The sequence below is a fragment of the Lithobates pipiens genome, unplaced genomic scaffold (genome assembly GCF_037356315.1).
Source record: "Lithobates pipiens isolate NorthernLeopardFrog02 unplaced genomic scaffold, aLitPip1_a1.2 Scaffold_28, whole genome shotgun sequence".
Lineage (NCBI taxonomy): Eukaryota > Metazoa > Chordata > Amphibia > Anura > Ranidae > Lithobates > Lithobates pipiens.
In genome coordinates this window covers 82,715,800-82,735,782 of record NW_027507789.1, presented here as the reverse complement: position 1 = coordinate 82,735,782, position 19,983 = coordinate 82,715,800, and the positions used below count along the sequence as shown (strand labels likewise).

The 19,983-nt window shown below is 44.8% G+C and overlaps 3 pseudogenes; all 3 read right to left on the bottom strand.

Annotated features, from left to right (window-relative positions):
* Positions 1-635: 635 nt before the first annotated feature.
* Positions 636-754, bottom strand: LOC143936684 (5S ribosomal RNA; annotated as a pseudogene).
* Positions 755-18,254: 17,500 nt separating this feature from the next.
* LOC143937055 (5S ribosomal RNA) lies at positions 18,255-18,374 on the bottom strand (annotated as a pseudogene).
* Positions 18,375-18,469: 95 nt separating this feature from the next.
* On the bottom strand, positions 18,470-18,588 carry LOC143936868 (5S ribosomal RNA; annotated as a pseudogene).
* Positions 18,589-19,983: the final 1,395 nt, after the last annotated feature.

Genomic DNA, 19,983 nt, shown 5'->3' with positions numbered 1-19,983 from the left:
AAGCGAAAATAAACAGGTAAACGCCAACAACATAAAAAGAAGCCTACGGCACCTGGTATTCACAGATGGTCTCCCATACAGGTATTAACCAGGCCGTACACTGCTAGGCCTCCGAGATCAATGAGATTGTGCGCTTTCAGGGTGATGTGGCCATATGTGTTCTATTTAGACACTCTCAACCCTCTTGACAAATACCAAGATGGTTATCTTGGGAAAGAAGTGAAAAAAAAAAGGTCAACGCCAACAACATAGACCCTGCCGGTCTCCCATCTGACCCAGACCCTGCTTAGCCTCTGAGATTGGGCGCTTTCAGGGTGATGTGACCTCAGGCGAACGCTTTGGGACATACTCAAAACTCTTGACTGATGCTAAAATGGTCACCTTGGGAAACAAGCGAAAGAAAAACAGGTCAAAGCCATTAATATAAAAAGATTCCTACGGCACCTTTAATTAGGTACTATCCAGGCCGGACCTTGCTTAGCCTCTGAGATCAGATGAGATCGGGCGCTTTCAGGGGGATGTGGCCGTAGGAGATTTCTTTGGGCTCTCTCAGCCCTCTTGACAAATGCCAAGATGATCACCTTGGGAAACAAGCGGAAAAAATAAACCATGTCAACGCCAACAACATAAAAAGAATCCTACGGCACCTGGTATTCCCAGTTGGTCTCCCATCCAGTTACTAATCAGGCCCGACAATGCTTAGCCTCCGAGATCAGACAAGATCAGGCACTTTCAACGTGATGGGGCCATAGGCGATCTCTTCGGGCACTCTCAACCATCTTGACAAACGCCAACATGGTCATCTTGGGAAACAAGCGAAAAAAACCAAGTCATTGCCAACATTGGAGGCTAAGCAGGGTTGGGCAATCAGTTTCCTTGCCTGAAATAGGCATCTCAGAACTGCCATCTGGCTACTTCCCGGGTTTCCAACTCCTTCAACTAATCCCAGGAGACAATACTTTGCCTCCATCATGGTGGAGGTTCCAACCACCCGATCAATGGTTCCTGTCACCTCTGTCCAGTAGCGGATCAACTTCGGGCATCTCCAAAACATGTGCATCATGTCTCCCCCCATGTTCCCGCACCGGGGGCAACTTGCGTCCGGCCGTTTGGCCAAACTGAAAAAGCTTACGAGGAGCATAATAGGTTCTATATAATAAGAACAGATGTGACATCCTGTGTGAGGAGAGCCACAATTCACCACAGGCAGGATTCCTGCGGCCAATTATAGCTCAGGGGGGTTTAGTACACACCCCACACTATATAAGGCCGCCAGCATGGCGGCCTTGTATAGTGTGTTGCGGTGGTCAGGGAAAGAGGACGATAGGCAGGGACAGTGTCTTTACTGCTTGGGAACCTAGCACTGTTACAATGGGTGTTATGTGCCTCCTGCACAGTACACACCTGAAGCTACCCTTTATTACTGGTGTTCAATTTCTGCAATACATGCATCTGCAGTGCAGAAGTTAGAGTCGGTGTTGTGTGCCTCCTGCACAGTATACACCTTATTGCTGGTGTTCTGTTTCTGTAATACAGGAACCTAGTACTGTTACAGTGCTAGGGTGTACAGAGAAGCTGGTATATATAGAAGACTACAGCATACAGAAGAAAGGCTAGTGAAAACAGAATACAGGTTTCGTGTATGTAGATAGGCTTGAGTATACAGAGATGCTAGAGCAAACAGTGAGGCTGGGGTACACAGAGAGGCTAGTTTAAAGACAAATACAAAGATGTTAGTGTATATAGAGAGGTTAGTGTATAGAGAGAGTCGAGTGTATACAGAAAGGACAGTGCATATAGAGAAGCTAGTGTATACAGAAAGGGTATACATGAAAGCTGACATTCTATACAGAAGACTGGGTAGTGTATACAGAGAGTCTAGTGGGTACAGAAGACAGGCTGGTGTATTCTAGCTAGTTTTTACAGTCTAGTGTATACAGAAGACAGGCTGTGGTATACAGAGAGTTTAGTGTATTCAGAGAGTCTAGTGTATACAGTCGGCGAGTGTATACATAAGACTGGCTAGTTTACACAGTGTTTACAGAGATGCAAGGGTGTACAGAGAAGCTGGTATATATAGAAGACTACAGCATACAGAAGAAAGGCTAGTTAATACACAATACAGAAGACTCGTGTATGTAGATAGGCTTGAGTATACAGAGATGCTAGAGTAAACAGTGAGGCTAATTTAAAGAGAGGCTAGTAGATACAAAGATGTTAGTGTATATAGAGTGTATAAAGGAGAGGGTATAAAGGAGAGGGTCGAGAGTATACAGAAAGGACAGTGCATATAGAGAAACTAGTGTATACAGAAGACAGGCTTGGGTATACATCAAAGCTGACAGTGTATACAGAAGACTGGGTAGTGCATACAGAGAGTCTATTGGGTAAAGAAGACAGGCTGGTGTATTCTAGCTAGTTTTTACAGTCTAATGTATACAGAAGACAGGCTGTGGTATACTGAGGGTTTAGTGTATTCAGAGAGTCTAGTGTACAGAGATGCAAGGGTGTACAGAGAAGCAGGAAGCTAGTATATATAAGGCTAGTGAATACAGGCTAGTGAATGCAGATAGGCTTGAGTATACAGAGATGCTAGAGTAAACAATGAGGCTGGGGTACACAGAGAGGCTAATTTAAAGAGAGGCTAGTATATACAAAGATGTTAGTGTATATAGAGAGGTTAATGTATAGAGAGGGTCGAGAGTATACAGAAAGGACAGTGCATATAGAGAAACTAGTGTATACAGAAGACAGGCTTGGGTATACATCCAAGCTGACAGTGTATACAGAAGACTGGGTAGTGTATACAGAGATTCTAGTGGGTACAGAAGACAGGCTGGTGTATTCTAGCTAGTGTTTACAGTCTAGTGTATACAGAAGACAGGCTGTGGTATACAGAGGGTTTAGTGTATTACAGAGATGCAAGGGTGTACAGAGAAGCTAGTATATATAAAAGACTACAGCATACAGAAGAAAGGCTAGTGAATACAGAATAAAGGCTGGCTTCTACGGAGAGGCTACCACTACGGAGATGCAGAACACTATATATAGAGAGAGGGTATATAGAGAGGCTAGATTATACAGAGAGGCTAGTGCATAGAGTGAAGCTATTGTATATAGAAGCCTGGTTAGTGTATACAGAGAAGCTAGTGTGTACAGAAGAAAGGCTAGACAGGCTATAAAGAGAGACAAGTTTTTACAGAAGACAGTTTGGGGTATACAGAGATGCTAGTTTATACAGAGAGACTAATGTATACAGAAGACAGGCTAGGGCATACAGAAGACAGAAGACGGGCTAGTGTATTCAGAACATAGGCTAGTGTATATCGAAGACAGGCTATTGTATGCAGAAGACCGGCTAGTGTAAACATGCTGGTGTATATAGAGAGGCTAGTGAATTTAGAGGGTAGGCTAAGTGATAACAGAAGACAATCTGGGCTATACAGAGACATTTCATCATTTCATCTAGCTCACATCTCTAATGGAGTTTGTCTCATTGCCATGTTATGCCTTTTCATTCTTATGCTAAATATAGATCACTACACGATTTTAATCATCCACATCAAGCATGCAATAAAACTATCATACATCAAAATAAACCATGTACTCTTTTGCTCTATTTTGCATATTTGTACCGGGACCTTGAGTATGTGACAGTCCTGACACACCATCCTGACTTATTTTTCTTTATTTCTTATTAGAAATGGAGAGTACTATCTGAAAATCCGCTTAAATCTATTCACTTCTACCGCTTTTTGCTACCAGACATGCTGCACATACTAAGAGTAATGTAACCATCGCTCTCTAACGACGTTTTATTGCTTTTCTGACATTGACCGAGTATCTCTGACATTAACTGAGTATCTCTCTGCACTATGATCTTAATAATAATAATAATAATAGGATTGTGTAATGCAAAGATCAACTAGTCAATCAATAAGCTTTCTCATTGGTACCGGCATATCCTTTAAATTTAGACTAACGCAACTATTTCTCGGCCATTTTCAAGCTAAGCTTTCAATCTCTTACCTTTGAACAGCGATACTTCCTCCCTACAATATTAAGCCATTTAAATGTCCTATTGGTCGCCTATATTATACAACTCGGTTAAAAGCCTACATGTAGAGAATAAAACTAGTCTTACATCTTAATAAAACAGTTTTATTGCTCAACCAGTATCAGCTGTCATGACAAATAAACGTTTCCACGTTTTGACTCTATTTTCTGTATTACTTCTTTTTCTCCACCTTATCTGTCACAGTTAAAACACAGTGACAAAACATTTCTTTTTACCGCAGCAAAATGTGAGAAAAGCAGTGTAAGCCGTCTTTCTGCCATATGCAACCATCTCTCGCTACCTCTATGCAATAGGATTCTCTTTCCAGTGGAAACGGAAAACAGTCAGTGTAAGCCGTCTTCGTGCGTAACAAAATTAATGGAACGATTTACACGTTAGAATTTGCAAGCTACGTCAATTTACTATTAAATAGAGTACCTTTGCATTTATCCCTTGACTTTGCAACTATCCCTTGATCCCTTTTGTGTATTCACTTTATCTCGACCTATATATACTGCCTCAATATTTTCCTAATTTGTTTTGCTATACTTATTATTATTATATCATAGAGATTACTAACTCTAAATCATTGTAAACCTAACCATAGTTATAATGTCCACAGCTAATTTTACGTTAAAGCAAAATTCACACAAAACCATCTTTTTAAAACCTTTACACATTAAGAGTAATGCAACCATCTCTCGCTACCTCTATGCAATAGGATTCTCTTTCCAGTGGAAACGGAAAACAGTCAGTGTAAGCCGTCTTCTTGAGCAGCAAAATGAATGGAACGATTTACACGTTGGAATTTGCAAGCTACGTCAATTTACTGTTAAATAGAGTACCTTTGCATTTATTCCTTGACTTTGCTACTATCCCTTGATCCCTTTTGTGTATTCACTATATCTCGACCTATACATACTGCCTCAGAATTTTCCTAATTTGTTTTGCTATACTTATTATTATTATTTTATAGAGATTACTATCTCTAAATCATTGTAACAAGTTATAATGTCTACAGCTAATTTTACGTTAAAGCAAAAGTCACACAAAACCATCTTTTTAAAACCTTTTACACACTGCACATTAAGATTAATGCAACCATCTCTCGCTACCTCTATGCAATAGGATTCTCTTTCTGACTCTATTTTGTGTATTACTTCTTCTCCACATTAACTGTCACACTGATAACCATTTGTAACACATAACACTTGCAACACATTTTTTAACAGCGGCAAAATGTGAGAAAAGCAGTGGGACGGTTTACTTGATTGAGAAGTGGTTGCAGTAGCAAAGCATAGCAATACATTAATAACACATAATGCAACTATTTTACATTCATTTTACATTCACATCATGCATACATCCTAATGTAAGCTGTCTATCATTATTAATGTTCATGGTTACTGATACATTATGCCGATGACCAGTGGAAACGGAAAACAGTCAGTGTAAGCCGTCTTCGTGCGTAACATAATTAATGGAACGATTTACACGTTGGAATTTTCAAGCTACGTCAATTTACTCTTAAATACCCTTTAGCTGCTTAGCTCACACTTTGCTGTATGTAGCCGCGTTTACATGTAAGTAACCAATGGGGATTGACATTTCATGTCCATCTCACATCTCTAATGCAATTTGTCTCTTTGCCATGTCATACTTTGCCAGTTATTATACTTTCTCATCCGATATTAACCTAGGCGTTGCTGATATTTCATGATTACAGCAATCATCTCATCTAATTGCTATTCCGACATTTTGCCTTGGTATTACTTTGCAACGCTCTATTGAACAATGTAAAGGTAAGCTAGATATTTTGTGTATTTCCACTTAAACTCTACCTGTATATACTGTCTCAATATTATCCTTTCTAATTTTGCTAAATTAGATTATAGAGTTTGCTATGTCTAAATCCAGGTTACCTACTCACCTTTATTACGTATACTGCTAATTTTAGGATAATACAAAACCATCTTATTGCTTCTTTACACGCTGCACATGTTAAGAGTAATGCAATGCTACCGTGAACAGTTTAATTACTCGTCTCACAGTAACTGGTATCTCTCTGCTATAGGAAACTGAATTTGTACTAGAACGATCACTCATCTAATATCAGTCCACTCAGTGCTACCGGGATAACTTTTAAATTTAGAGTAATGAAATGATTTCTCAGTCATTTTGGAGCTACTGCAACTAACGCTTCCGATCTCATTTCGACTGCAATACTTAATCTCTGCTATTGCAGAATATTTAGCTGCTGACACGTAATTAACTTGATTGATAAAAACCTACACACGTTGTTGCTGTTATTTCGTGTATTTCCACTTAAACCCGTTATAGTTATTTTGCTATATTTATTACAAGTATAAACAGATTACTATCTCTAAATCCTGGTAAACCAGCTCACACTAAACCATCTAATTTCTACCTTACACGCAGCACATATTAACATTTAGCCGGTATAGTGAAATAGTAAACGAAATGTGTAGATCACTCATCTAATATCGTCTTTTCAGTGCTACCGGAACAACTTTTAAATTTAGAGTAATGCAACGATATCTCAGTTTTATGAAGCTACTGCAACTAACGCTTTGGATCTCTTTCCTGATAAATTACGCTCTGCAATATTAAGCCATGTAAATTGTCCTATTGGTCTGCTAACAATGCTATGTATAATAATACAAATCTTTTAAAAGCAATATCGTCTCACTGCAATACTTACACTCTGCATGATATATATGAATAATGCGAATAATGCTAATAATAAAGTCGTCTAAAACTCGGCTATAAGTAGAGAATAAAACTATCTTACATCAAAATAAACCATGTACTGCCAAACCAATAACGGCCAATTACTTAACTTCTATCAGTCAATGACTTAACAAAATAAACTTAGCACTCTTTTGCTCTATTTTGAATAGTTGTAGTTCTCCACATCAACTGTCACATTGATATCACCACTGACAACACACCACTTTTTAACAGCACCAAAATATGAAAAAAGCACTTTATATGTTTCAAAAGTAGTTGCATTAGCAAAAAATAAAGTCCTGTCTTCTTTACACGCTAGCTTTTCTGTATACATTAATCTCTCTGTGTACACCAGCCACTCAATATAGACTAGCCTCTCTGTCTTCTGTATACAGGTGCCCGTAATCTATATACACTAGCCTGCCTTCTTTTTACAATAGTCTCGGTTTCCCAGCCTATCTGCATACACTAGCCTCACTGAATTCCCCAGACTGTCTTCTGTATACACAAGCCTATCTGTAAAAAAAAAAAATAGCCGGTCTTCTGCATACTCTAGCCTCTCTGTGTAACACAGTCTCTCTCTGGATTCCCTAGCCTACATCTCTGCATACCCAGGACCTTCCTCTGTATAATCTAGCCTATCTGGCCTGTCTTTTGTACAAATTAGCTTCTCTGTAGCCGGTCTTCTGTATACACGAGCCTCACTGTCTACTCTTGGTTGTCTTTTGTATACACTAGCATCTCTTTATACATGAGCTCTCTGTATACCCAAGCCTCTCTGTATACACTAGTCCACCGGTATACATTAGCAAGTCTGCATACACTAGCCTCTCTTTGTAACTCAACTTCTCTCTCTGTATACCTTAGCCTCCATCTCTGCATACCCAGGACGTTCTTCTCTATAATCTAGCCTATGTGTATACACTAGCCGGTCTTCTGTAGACATTAGCCTCTCTGTATAAACTAACCGGTCTTCTGTATACACTAGTCCGCCTGTATACACTAGCAAGTATGCATACTCTAGCCTCTCTCTCTGTATACCCTAGCCTCCATCTCTGCATACCCAGGACGTTCTTCTGTATAATCTAGCCTATCTGTATACACTAGCCTGTCTTTTGTACACATTAGCCTCTCTGTGTAAACTAGCCGGTCTACTGTATACACTAGTCCATCTGTATACACTAGCAAGTCTGCATACTCCTGCCTCTCTGTGTAACCCAGCCTCGCTCTCTCTCTCTGTATACCCTAGCCTCCATCTCTGCATACCCAGGACGTTCTTCTGTATAATCTAGCCTATCTGTATAAACTATCCTGTCTTTTTTACACATCAACCTCTCTGTATAAACTAGCCGGTCCTCTGTATACACTAGTCCGTCGGTATACACTAGCATCTCTTTATACATTAGCTCTCTGTATACCCAAGCCTCTCTGTATACACTAGTCCACCGGTATACACTAGCAAGTCTGCATACACTAGCCTCTCTTTGTAACCCAACTTCTCTCTCTGCATACCCAGGACGTTCTTCTCTATAACATAGCCTATTTGTATACACTAGCCTGTCTTATGTACACATTAGCCTCTCTGTATAAACTAGCCGGTCCTCTGTATACACTAGTCCATCTGTATACACTAGCAAGTATGCGTACTCTAGCCTCTCTCTCTGTATACCTTAGCCTCCATCTCTGCATACCCAGGACGTTCTTCTGTATAATCTAGCCTATCTGTATAATCTAGCCTATCTGTATACACTAGCCATCCATCTCTGCATACCCAGGACGTTCTTCTCTATAATCTAGCCTATTTGTATACACTAGCCTGTCTTTTGTACACATTTGCCTCTCTGTATAAACTAACCGGTCTTCTGTATACACTAGTCCACCTGTATACACTAGCAAGTATGCATACTCTAGCCTCGCTCTCTGTATACCCTAGCAAGTCTGCATACTCCTGCCTCTCTGTGTAACCCAGCCTCACTCTCTCTCTGTATACCCTAGCCTCCATCTCTGCATACCCAGGACGTTCTTCTGTATAATCTAGCCTGTGTTTTGTACACTTTAGCCTCTCTGTATAAACTAGCCGGTCTTCTGCATACACGAGTCTCTCTGTATACCCTTGGATGTCTTTTGTATACACTAGCTGCTCTTTATACATTAGCTCTCTGTATACCCAAGCCTCTCTGTATACACTAGTCCGTCTGTATACACTAGCAAGTCTGCATACAGCAGCCTCTCTGTGTAACCCAGCCGCTCTCTCTGCATACCCAAGATGTTCTTCTCTATAATCTAGCCTATTTGTATACACTAGCCTGTCTTTTGCACACATTAGCCTCCCTATATAAACTAGCCGGTCTTCTGTATACACTAGTCCGTCTGTATACACTAGCAAGTATGCATACTCTAGCCTCTCTCTCTGTATACCCTAGCCTCCATCTCTGCATACCCAGGACGTTCTTCTGTATAATCTAGCCTATCTGTATACACTAGTGTATACAGACAGACTAGTGTATACAGAGGACCGACTAATGTGTACAGATAGGCTAGATTATACAGAAGAACGTCCTGGGTATGCAGAGCGCTCAGCTTCAAGGTATGGCCAATGTGAGTAATATGAGGGACACTCCTCACCCCCGCCCCCACCTACCAGATCTGACTTTCATCCCCTTGCCCTCTCTGCCCCGGTCATCTGGTGGCAGTTTTATGCACTCCCTGGCCCCCACCCATTCATAATCCTTACCGACCTTTCTTTCCGCTGCTCACAGAAACACACTGGATGACTTGTCTAATTAACCCCCTTGGAGGCTTTACCCCTCACTGTTTGGGTGGTCCCTGCCTCTCCCTGGATGCTCCACATACAGTGCCTACAAGTAGTATTCAACCCCCTGCAGATTTAGCAGGTTTACACATTCGGAATTAACTTGGCATTGTGACATTTGGACTGTAGATCAGCCTGGAAGTGTGAAATGCACTGCAGCAAAAAAGAATGTTATTTCTTTGTTTAATTTTTTTTTAAATAGTGAAAAGTTTATTCAGAGGGTCAATTATTATTCAACCCCTCAATTCAACAGAATTCTGTTTGGTTCCCCTAAAGTATTAAGAAGTAGTTCAGGCACAAAGAACAATGAGCTTCACATGTTTGGATTAATTATCTGTTTTTCCAGCCTTTTCTGACTATTTAAGACCCTCCCCAAACTTGTGAACAGCACTCATACATGGTCAACATGGGAAAGACAAAGGAGCATTCCAAGGCCATCAGAGACAAGATCGTGGAGGGTCACAAGGCTGGCAAGGGGTACAAAACCCTTTCCAAGGAGTTGGGCCTACCTGTCTCCACTGTTGGGAGCATCATCCGGAAGTGGAAGGCTTATGGAACTACTGTTAGCCTTCCACGGGCTGGACAGCCTTTGAAAGTTTCCTCCCGTGCCGAGGCCAGGCTTGTCCAAAGAGTCAAGGCTAACCCAAGGACAACAAGGAAGGAGCTCCGGGAAGATCTCATGGCAGTGGGGACATTGGTTTCAGTCAATACCATAAGTAACGTACTCCACCGCAATGGTCTCCGTTCCAGACGAGCCCGTAAGGTACCTTTACTTTCAAAGCGCCATGTCAAGGCTCGTCTACAGTTTGCTCATGATCACTTGGAGGACTCTGAGACAGACTGGTTCAAGGTTCTCTGGTCTGATGAGACCAAGATCGAGATCTTTGGTGCCAACCACACACGTGACGTTTGGAGACTGGATGGCACTGCATACGACCCAAAGAATACCATCCCTACAGTCAAGCATGGTGGTGGCAGCATCATGCTGTGGGGCTGCTTCTCAGCCAAGGGGCCTGGCCATCTGGTCCGCATCCATGGGAAGATGGATAGCACGGCCTACCTGGAGATTTTGGCCAAGAACCTCCGCTCCTCCATCAAGGACCTTAAGATGGGTCGTCATTTCATCTTCCAACAAGACAACGACTCAAAGCACACAGCCAAGAAAACCAAGGCCTGGTTCAAGAGGGAAAAAATCAAGGTGTTGCAGTGGCCTAGTCAGTCTCCTGACCTTAACCCAATTGAAAACTTGTGGAAGGAGCTCAAGATTAAAGTCCACATGAGACACCCAAAGAACCTAGATAACTTGGAGAAGATCTGCATGGAGGAGTGGGCCAAGATAACTCCAGAGACCTGTGCCGGCCTGATCAGGTCTTATAAAAGACGATTATTAGCTGTAATTGCAAACAAGGGTTATTCCACAAAATATTAAACATAGGGGTTGAATAATAATTGACCCACACTTTTATGTTTAAAATTTATTAAAATTTAACTGAGCAACATAACTTTTTGGTTTGTAAGATTTATGCATCTGTTAATAAATCCTGCTCTTAATTAAAGTTTGAAGGCTCTAACTTATTTGCATCTTATCAAACCTGCTAAATCTGCAGGGGGTTGAATACTACTTGTAGTCACTGTATACCACAACGACATTGTCAGAGGGGCACCACTTGACAGGACACGGGGCTTTCATTCCGGTGGCATCTCCCATTGGAGGAAGGGATGATGGCCCCAACCCCTTGGCAGCAGGTTCTTTCATGTACAGACCAGGGCGGCTCATCTTCCCTTCTGGAGTCTTCACCTTAGATGGGGGAGTTGCACTTTGGGGGGTCTGAGTGATACCTAATGCGCTGTACTGGAAGGGCTTGACATTCCCGCATATGTGTCCTTCCCGCATATGTGTCCCCTCCCCCTGGATGCGCCCCTTGTCCCCCCCTCTGGCTCCCACCTACTCTTTGCCGACATTGCCTTCTGCAGCTTTCGGGGACCCTGGATGACTTATTTATTGAGCCTATTGGTATGAGACACTGCTTCCCTCCAGGGTGACTCTGGACCCCCCTGGAGGATTTACCCCTTACTGTTTGGGCGGTCCCAGCCTCCCTCTGGATTCTCTACACAGCCCCCGATGGCGATGCAGGAGAGACACTAATTGGCGGGCCCCAGGACTGCTGCTCGGGTGAAGCCTCCCATTGGATGGAGGGATGGTGGCACCAGCCCCTTGCCTGCCGGATTTTCCATGCACCGACCAGGGCTGCTCCTCTTTCATCTTGATGTGGTGACCATGAACTAACCGGTCTTCTGTATACACTAGTCCACCTGTATACACTAGCAAGTATGCATACTCTAGCCTCGCTCTCTGTATACCCTAGCAAGTCTGCATACTCCTGCCTCTCTGTGTAACCCAGCCTCACTCTCTCTCTGTATACCCTAGCCTCCATCTCTGCATACCCAGGACGTTCTTCTGTATAATCTAGCCTGTGTTTTGTACACTTTAGCCTCTCTGTATAAACTAGCCGGTCTTCTGCATACACGAGTCTCTCTGTATACCCTTGGATGTCTTTTGTATACACTAGCTGCTCTTTATACATTAGCTCTCTGTATACCCAAGCCTCTCTGTATACACTAGTCCGTCTGTATACACTAGCAAGTCTGCATACAGCAGCCTCTCTGTGTAACCCAGCCGCTCTCTCTGCATACCCAAGATGTTCTTCTCTATAATCTAGCCTATTTGTATACACTAGCCTGTCTTTTGCACACATTAGCCTCCCTATATAAACTAGCCGGTCTTCTGTATACACTAGTCCGTCTGTATACACTAGCAAGTATGCATACTCTAGCCTCTCTCTCTGTATACCCTAGCCTCCATCTCTGCATACCCAGGACGTTCTTCTGTATAATCTAGCCTATCTGTATACACTAGTGTATACAGACAGACTAGTATATACAGAGGACCGACTAATGTGTACAGATAGGCTAGATTATACAGAAGAACGTCCTGGGTATGCAGAGCGCTCAGCTTCAAGGTATGGCCAATGTGAGTAATATGAGGGACACTCCTCACCCCCGCCCCCACCTACCAGATCTGACTTTCATCCCCTTGCCCTCTCTGCCCCGGTCATCTGGTGGCAGTTTTATGCACTCCCTGGCCCCCACCCATTCATAATCCTTACCGACCTTTCTTTCCGCTGCTCACAGAAACACACTGGATGACTTGTCTAATTAACCAACTTGTACAAGACACCGCTATCCTCCTGTCTGACAACGGTCCCCCTTGGAGGCTTTACCCCTCACTGTTTGGGTGGTCCCTGCCTCTCCCTGGATGCTCCACATATACCACAACGACATTGTCAGAGGGGCACCACTTGACAGGACACGGGGCTGTCATGCCGGTGGCATCTCCCATTGGAGGAAGGGATGATGGTCCCAACCCCTTGGCAGCAGGTTCTTTCATGTACAGACCAGGGCGGCTCATCTTCCCTTCTGGAGTCTTGACCTTAGATGGGGGATTTGCACTTTGGGGGGTCTGAGTGATACCTAATGCGCTGTACTGGAAGTGCTTGACATTCCCGCATATGTGTCCCCTCCCCCTGGATGTGCCCCTTGTCCCCCCCTCTGGCTCCCACCTACTCTTTGCCGACATTGCCTTCTGCAGCTTTCGGGGACCCTGGATGACTTATTTATTGAGCCTATTGGTACGAGACACTGCTTCCCTCCAGGGTGACTCTGGACCCCCCTGGAGGATTTACCCCTTACTGTTTGGGCAGTCCCAGCCTCCCTCTGGAGATGCAGGAGAGACACTAATTGGCGGGCCCCAGGACTGCTGCTCGGGTGAAGTCTCCCATTGGATGGAGGGATGGTGGCCCCAGCCCCTTGCCTGCCGGGTTTTCCATGCACCGACCAGGGCTGCTTCTCTTTCATCTTGATGTGGTGACCATGGAGGGGAGGAGTTGAAATTTATGGGGTCCGGGTGTTTGCTGGTGGGAGTGCGCTAAAGGACTTGACATTTCTGCTTGTTTGTCCCCTCTCCCCTGTTTCCCCCCTCCCTTCCCCCCCTTCCCACCCTTCCCTTCCCTCCTTTCCCTCCCCCTTTCCCCCTTCCACTCCCCCTTTCCCCCCTTCCACTCCCCCTTTCCCCCCTTCCCTGCCCCTTTTCCCCCCGGGGCGTGGACGGGGGAGCGGGGGTAAGGAGAGGACAATCTGCCAAAGGGAGAAAGGCATTTGTTTGGGGACTGCATGTACTTTAGGGGTATGGGACGGGGGTTGGTGGATCCCATTCTGTGATGCCTTTTCTGTTGTGACGGGCTCCCTCGTGCATGCCTACGTTTAGGGCGAGCCGAGGAGACCCCTCAGTGCTAACAGTTATATGCTCTACCTCTGTTTTGGTTATACTATTGTTTTTTGTTTCTTTGATGTTACTGATTGTCTTTTATTTGCATACCGGTATCAGACGTGACATTTACCACTGCCGGGGCTGGGGGGACTAGGATTCGGGGGCTCCCTCTCCAACCTGTCTACCCAATTACCCAAGTAGGACAGCGCGTTAAACCCAGTGTACATCTGGTAAGCGCTATAGCATAATTGTGCTGTTTTAGTATACCCTTCCTGTACTGTTGAGTGCGGACAACCCTTAATTTCCCTCTCCCCCTGGGGTTGAGGTGCCCGGCCTCTTTTTCCCTTTACCTTTCCTTGCATTTGCCCTTCCTTTCTCCCCCTTAGTTCCCACCATGCATTACCTACCCAAAACCTACCTTGGTTCAACTTTCTTTGCTTTTCTCTGATGTCCCCCCCCCCCCCCTCCCCGAGGAGCGATGGCAGACTCAGTCAAGGTCACCTCTCTAAACGTTAAGGGACTGAACTCCCCTGAAAAACGGTGGATCCTCCTGTGAGAACTGAACACATCCTGTACTGATGTGGCCTTTATACAAGAAACACATTTTAAAAATACTAGCCTCCCCTTTCTATGGTCGAGATCCTTCCCTAAGGTCTACCACTCTACTAACCCCTCCTCTCCATTCTGATCTCTAGCAGGCTCCCCTGGGTTCTCCAGGATTCTCTGGTGGACCCCGGGGGCCAATATCTTTTTCTTAGGGGCCACATTGGAGAGCGCCTTTTTACATTTGCCACTGTGTACGCTCCCAATGATCACCAAGACACGTTCCTCAGAACTACCCTGCACAGATGATGTGACTTTCGGGAGGGCCAATTGATATTAGGTGGGGACTTTAATGTCCCCTTTCGCCATCGGTTGACACTTCTGCCTCTTGCTCCTCGCTCCCTACCCCTCACCTAGGTCTCTATTCTGGCACCTTAATGAGAGCCTGCTCCAGATACCGGAAGTTTTAGCAGATGTGACCAGGGAATTGGACCTTTATTTCCAAGAAAACTAAAGCAGGACTGTGACCCGGGGATAATTTGGGAGGCTCACAAGTCAGTACTCCGCAGGGTACTTATCAGGCACGGGGCGCGCATCAAACGAACACGGAAGGAACAGCTTGCTAATCTGTTTCGTGAACTTGCCTCTGTGGAAGCGAAACATAAACATACCCCCTTACGGACCTTAGAGATTGAATTGGGGACACTCCATACCCATATTGCTGTCCTACTCCATTATAAAGCGAAAGCGGCACTCCAGTTTTGTCGTAAACTGACGTAGGAGTCAGAGGACAAATGCAGAAAAATCTTAGCCAGGTCGGTAAAGGAGTTGAAATCTGGCTCTTACATACCACAGTTGATAGATGAGAATGGCCAGAGGGCCTCTACCCCAACCCAAATAGTCGAAGTCTTTGAAAAATGTTACTCTGATCTCTACAACCTGCCCGATTCAGGGTCTGGACAGGACAATATAGACAGATATGTAACCGGTTCTGGTCTACCAACCCTCTCATCGGAATCACGGGAGTACTTGGAGGACCCGATCACACTGGAAGAAGTCCAGACGGCCGTGGGACCTCCGAAGGTGGGTAAGGCTCCGGGCCCTGACGGATATACCGCACAATACTTTAAGACCTTCCTCCCTATTCTCGGCCCGCGCTTGGTGAATTTATTTAATACTCTGAGCTCGAATGGGGATTTTCCTGAGGATACCCTTAGAGCCCACATCTCGTTGATACCTAAGGAGGGCAAAGACCCAGGCCTATGTGGGAGCTACAGACCCATTTCCCTCCAAAATTCGGTCCTAAAACTATTCTCTAACTCCTCGCCACGTGATTGGCACATCACTTGTAGTCCCTTATACATATTGACCAGTTAGGTTTTATTCCCACCAGGGAAGATAGGGACAACACCACTAAGGTGCTTACCCTGATCCGTAAAGCAAAGTCATCTGGGACCCCTTGTCTTTTCATGAGTACTGATATTGACCAGTTATGTTTTATTCCCACCAGGGAAGATAGGGACAACACCACTAAGGTGCTTACCCTGATCCGTAAAGCAAAGTCATCTGGGACCCCTTGTCTTTTCATGAGTACTGATGCCGAGAAGGCTTTTGATCGGGTCAAATGGACATTAATGTTCTCGGTCCTTCGCCATATAGGTCTGAGTGAACGGATGCTGGCATGGATAAGTAAGATATACTCACGTACTTACATTCCACCGGACATCGCGCGTACGTTTATGTTGAACTTCCCCCCACCCCTTGTCACTAAGATCCGCAGTTTGCTTCACGGGTGGCATTCTGGCCTCCATTCCTGGTTCAGCAGATGCAATCTCATTAAAATGAACATACTCCCTAAATTTACTTATCTTTTCCAAGCTCTCCCGATCCAGATTCCAGTCCTGTTTTTTAAGCAAGCTCAATCCTTGCTCACTCAATTTAACTGGGCCCACAAAAATCCCAGACTTAAGCGGTCACAGCTGACATTGTCTAAGCAACAGGGAGGGTTGGTTCTCCCTAACTTGCGACGCTACTACCTGGCCTCCCATCTGGGGCGTGTATTGGACTGGAATCGAAACAAACTTTCTAAGCTCACTCCCGAATCCCGCTAAGAAGCGCCATGTGGTGCTATAAGTATTTACCCACAGAATTTATGTCACATCCCACTATAGGGGCTTAGTTGAAAGTCAGTCACCTGATCGCTACCCAAAACACACTCACGTCTTTGACTTCCCCCCTATTCCCTATACGTGGCCATCCAACCTTTGAACTGGGGACCCACTTAGAAATTCCAACCTAGACAATGCGTCTAAATTCGTCATTGATGGAAAATGGCCTTCTTTCTTAACCCTAACAGATCCGACAGGGCTTTTCCAACTGCCTTTTTGGAGAGCGGCGCAACGACATCATTTTCTCCATTCCATCCCCAATCCTCAAACGTTCGCCCGCCCTCAGACGGAGTTTGAGACTCTATGCAGGAGCGAAGGCCCTTTGGCCCACATTCTCTCTCAAACAGATTACCCACACTTAACCTGTCTGGCCAACTGGGAAAAGGACCTTAATTGCTAATTTTCCCCAGCACAGAGACAACGCATTATCACTTTGGCTCTCAAAATGTCGCTGTGCACGAAGATACAGGAGACGAATTTTAAACTTCTCACCAGGTGGTATTTGACACCATCAAAGCTGCAGAAATGTTTCCCCTCTTCCTCGAACATATGCTGGAGGTGTGGAGAAGAAGAGGGCACGTTGCTGCACATTTTTTGGTCCTGCCTCAGCTTGGTGGACTTCTGGACAGAGATCCGATGCATGACACAAAAATTCACAGACTTCTCCATCCAGGAAGAGGCTGCATTCTTTCTCTTGTACCATTCACAGATTCCCATTAAGAAGTACAAAAAAATCTATTTTACGGCATGTGATTAATGCGGCGAAATCCTGCATCCCTCTCTATTGGAAAAAATGTTCCCCCCCTTTCATTACTCACTGGCTTAGGAAAATAGAGGACATTAAAAAAAATGGAGGACTTGATCCTCACATCACAAGGTAAACAAGAATTTTTTAAACAAACCTGAGACATCTGGAATACCTTTATATTCTCGCTAGAAGGATGTCGCCTGCTATCGCCTTAGTGCTCTGAGCTTTCCTTGACTGGCCCCTTGGACAGTGGCTGCCATCGTGTCTCGTCCCCTCTTCTCCTTTTCTGATCTTTCAACCCTTCTCTTTTCGGCCTTGGTCCCCTATCTCTCACCCCCTCCACCCCCTCTCTCTTTTGGAAAGAGTGGAAAATTGGGAATGACGGCCCCACACCCCCGTCTGGATGGATTATGCCGGAGGGACCTGGGGTTTGTGTGACCCTGGATCTTGGTACAGTACTTTATCCGTGCCTCGAATCATTGTGATTGATGGAAGGCAGACTCACAGTTGCGAATATACCTGTATCAAGTATTATTCAGCTGCTTTTTGCTCTGTATTTCTCTGTTGCATTATGTACTTGGGGGACCGTCTTCCCCTATTTGGAGAAAAAATTATATTTGAAAAAAAAAGAAGCCTACGACACCTGGTATTCCCAGGCGGTCTCCCATCCAGGCATTAACCAGGCCGGACCCTGCTTAGCCTCCAAGATCAGATGAGATGGAACAGATTCAGTGTGATGTGGCCGTAGCCAATATCTTCAGGCACTCTCAACTCTCTTGACAAACACCAAGATGGTCACCTTGGAAACAAGCGGAAAAAAATAGGTCAATGGCCACAACATAAAAAGAAGCCTACGGCATCTGGAAATCCCAGGCGGTCTCCCATCCAGGTACTAAACTGGTCCCAACCCTGCTTAGCCTCTGAGATCAGATAAGATTGGGCTCTTTCAGGGTGGTGTGGCCGTAGGAGATTTCTTCAGGCACTCTCAACCTTGACTAACGCCAATATGGTCACCTTGGGAAACAAACAAAAAAATCAAGTCAACGCCAACAACATGAGAAGAAGTCTACAGCACCTAGTATTCCCAGGTGGTCTCCCATCCAGGTATTAACAAGGCCCGACCCTGTTTAGTCTCTGAGAACAGACGAGATCTGGTGCTTTCAGGGTTATGTGGCCATAGGCGAGCTCTTCAAGCACTCTCAACCCTCTTGACAAACACCAAGATGGTCACCTTGGTAAACAAAAAAACAAGTCAACGCCAACAACATAAAAATAAGCCTCCAGCACCTAGTATTCCCAGGTGGTCTCCAATCCAGGTACTAGCAAGGCCCGACCCTGTTTAGCCTCTGAGATCAGAGGAGATCGGGCGCTTTCAGGCTTATGTGCCCATAGGCAATCTCTTTGGGCACTCTCAACCCTCTTGACAAATGCCAAGATAGTCACCTTGGGAAACAAGCGAAAAAAAAACAGGTCAATGTCAACAACATAAAAAGAAGACTACGGCACCTGGTATTCCAAAGCCATCTCCCATCCAGGGACTAACTAGGCCCAACCCTTCTTAGCCTCAGAGATGAGAAGAGATAGGGCTCTTTCAGGGTGATGCTGCTGTAAGCGAACTCTTTGGGCACTCTCAACCCTCTTGACAAATGCCAAGATGGTCACCTTGGGAAACAAGCGAAAAAAAAAAAAAAACGAATCAAGGCCAACAACATAAAAAGAAGCCTACAATAACTGGTATTCCCAGGTGGTCTCCCATCCAGGTACTAACCAGGCCTGACTCTTCTTAGCCTCCAAGATCAGACGAGATTGGGTGCTTTCAGAGTGCTCGGACTCTTTCCCCATCACTAATGGGATGAGGCAGGGGTGCCCTCTGTCTCCCCTAATTTTTATTCTGACACTGGAACCACTTATGTGTCACGTTCGGAATGACCCGAATATTACTGGCATATCCAAACCCTCGGCACACCACAAAATTGCGGCGTACGCTAACGATCTAATTTCTTTTGTCTCCAATCCACACATTTCGCTTCCCAATATACTCGCGGCTCTCCGGCGATACGGCAGCCTATCAAACTATAAAATCAATTGCACCTTTGGCTGTATTGAATATATCGGTCCCGGATGGTGAGGCCAAGAGGCTACGCTCCGCTTTTCCATTCTACTGAGCTGAAAAATCTATACGTTACCTGGGCGTTGACATCGCAGCGGATTTGGCGCAATTGTACCCGCTTAATTTTGTCCCTCTCCTGAATAGACTGAAATCTGATTTGGGAAACTGGCATGCTTTAACACTGACCTGGTTCAGGCACTGTAATGCATTCAAAATGACGGCCCTCCCGCGGATTTTATACTTGTTCCAGACATTACCGATCCGGTTACCCCCAATTTTTTTCAGACAACTGCAGGTGCTGCTCCGGGACTTTATTTGGCCGCGCAAACCGCCCAGAGCCCGTTTGCAATTGCTTGCCAGACCAAAGGACAAGGGGGGTCTGGGTCTCCCAGATCTGAGACAATACTACAGAGTGACTCTGCTAGCGAGAGTCGTTGATTGGCATTGTAATGGCCCACACAAGCAGT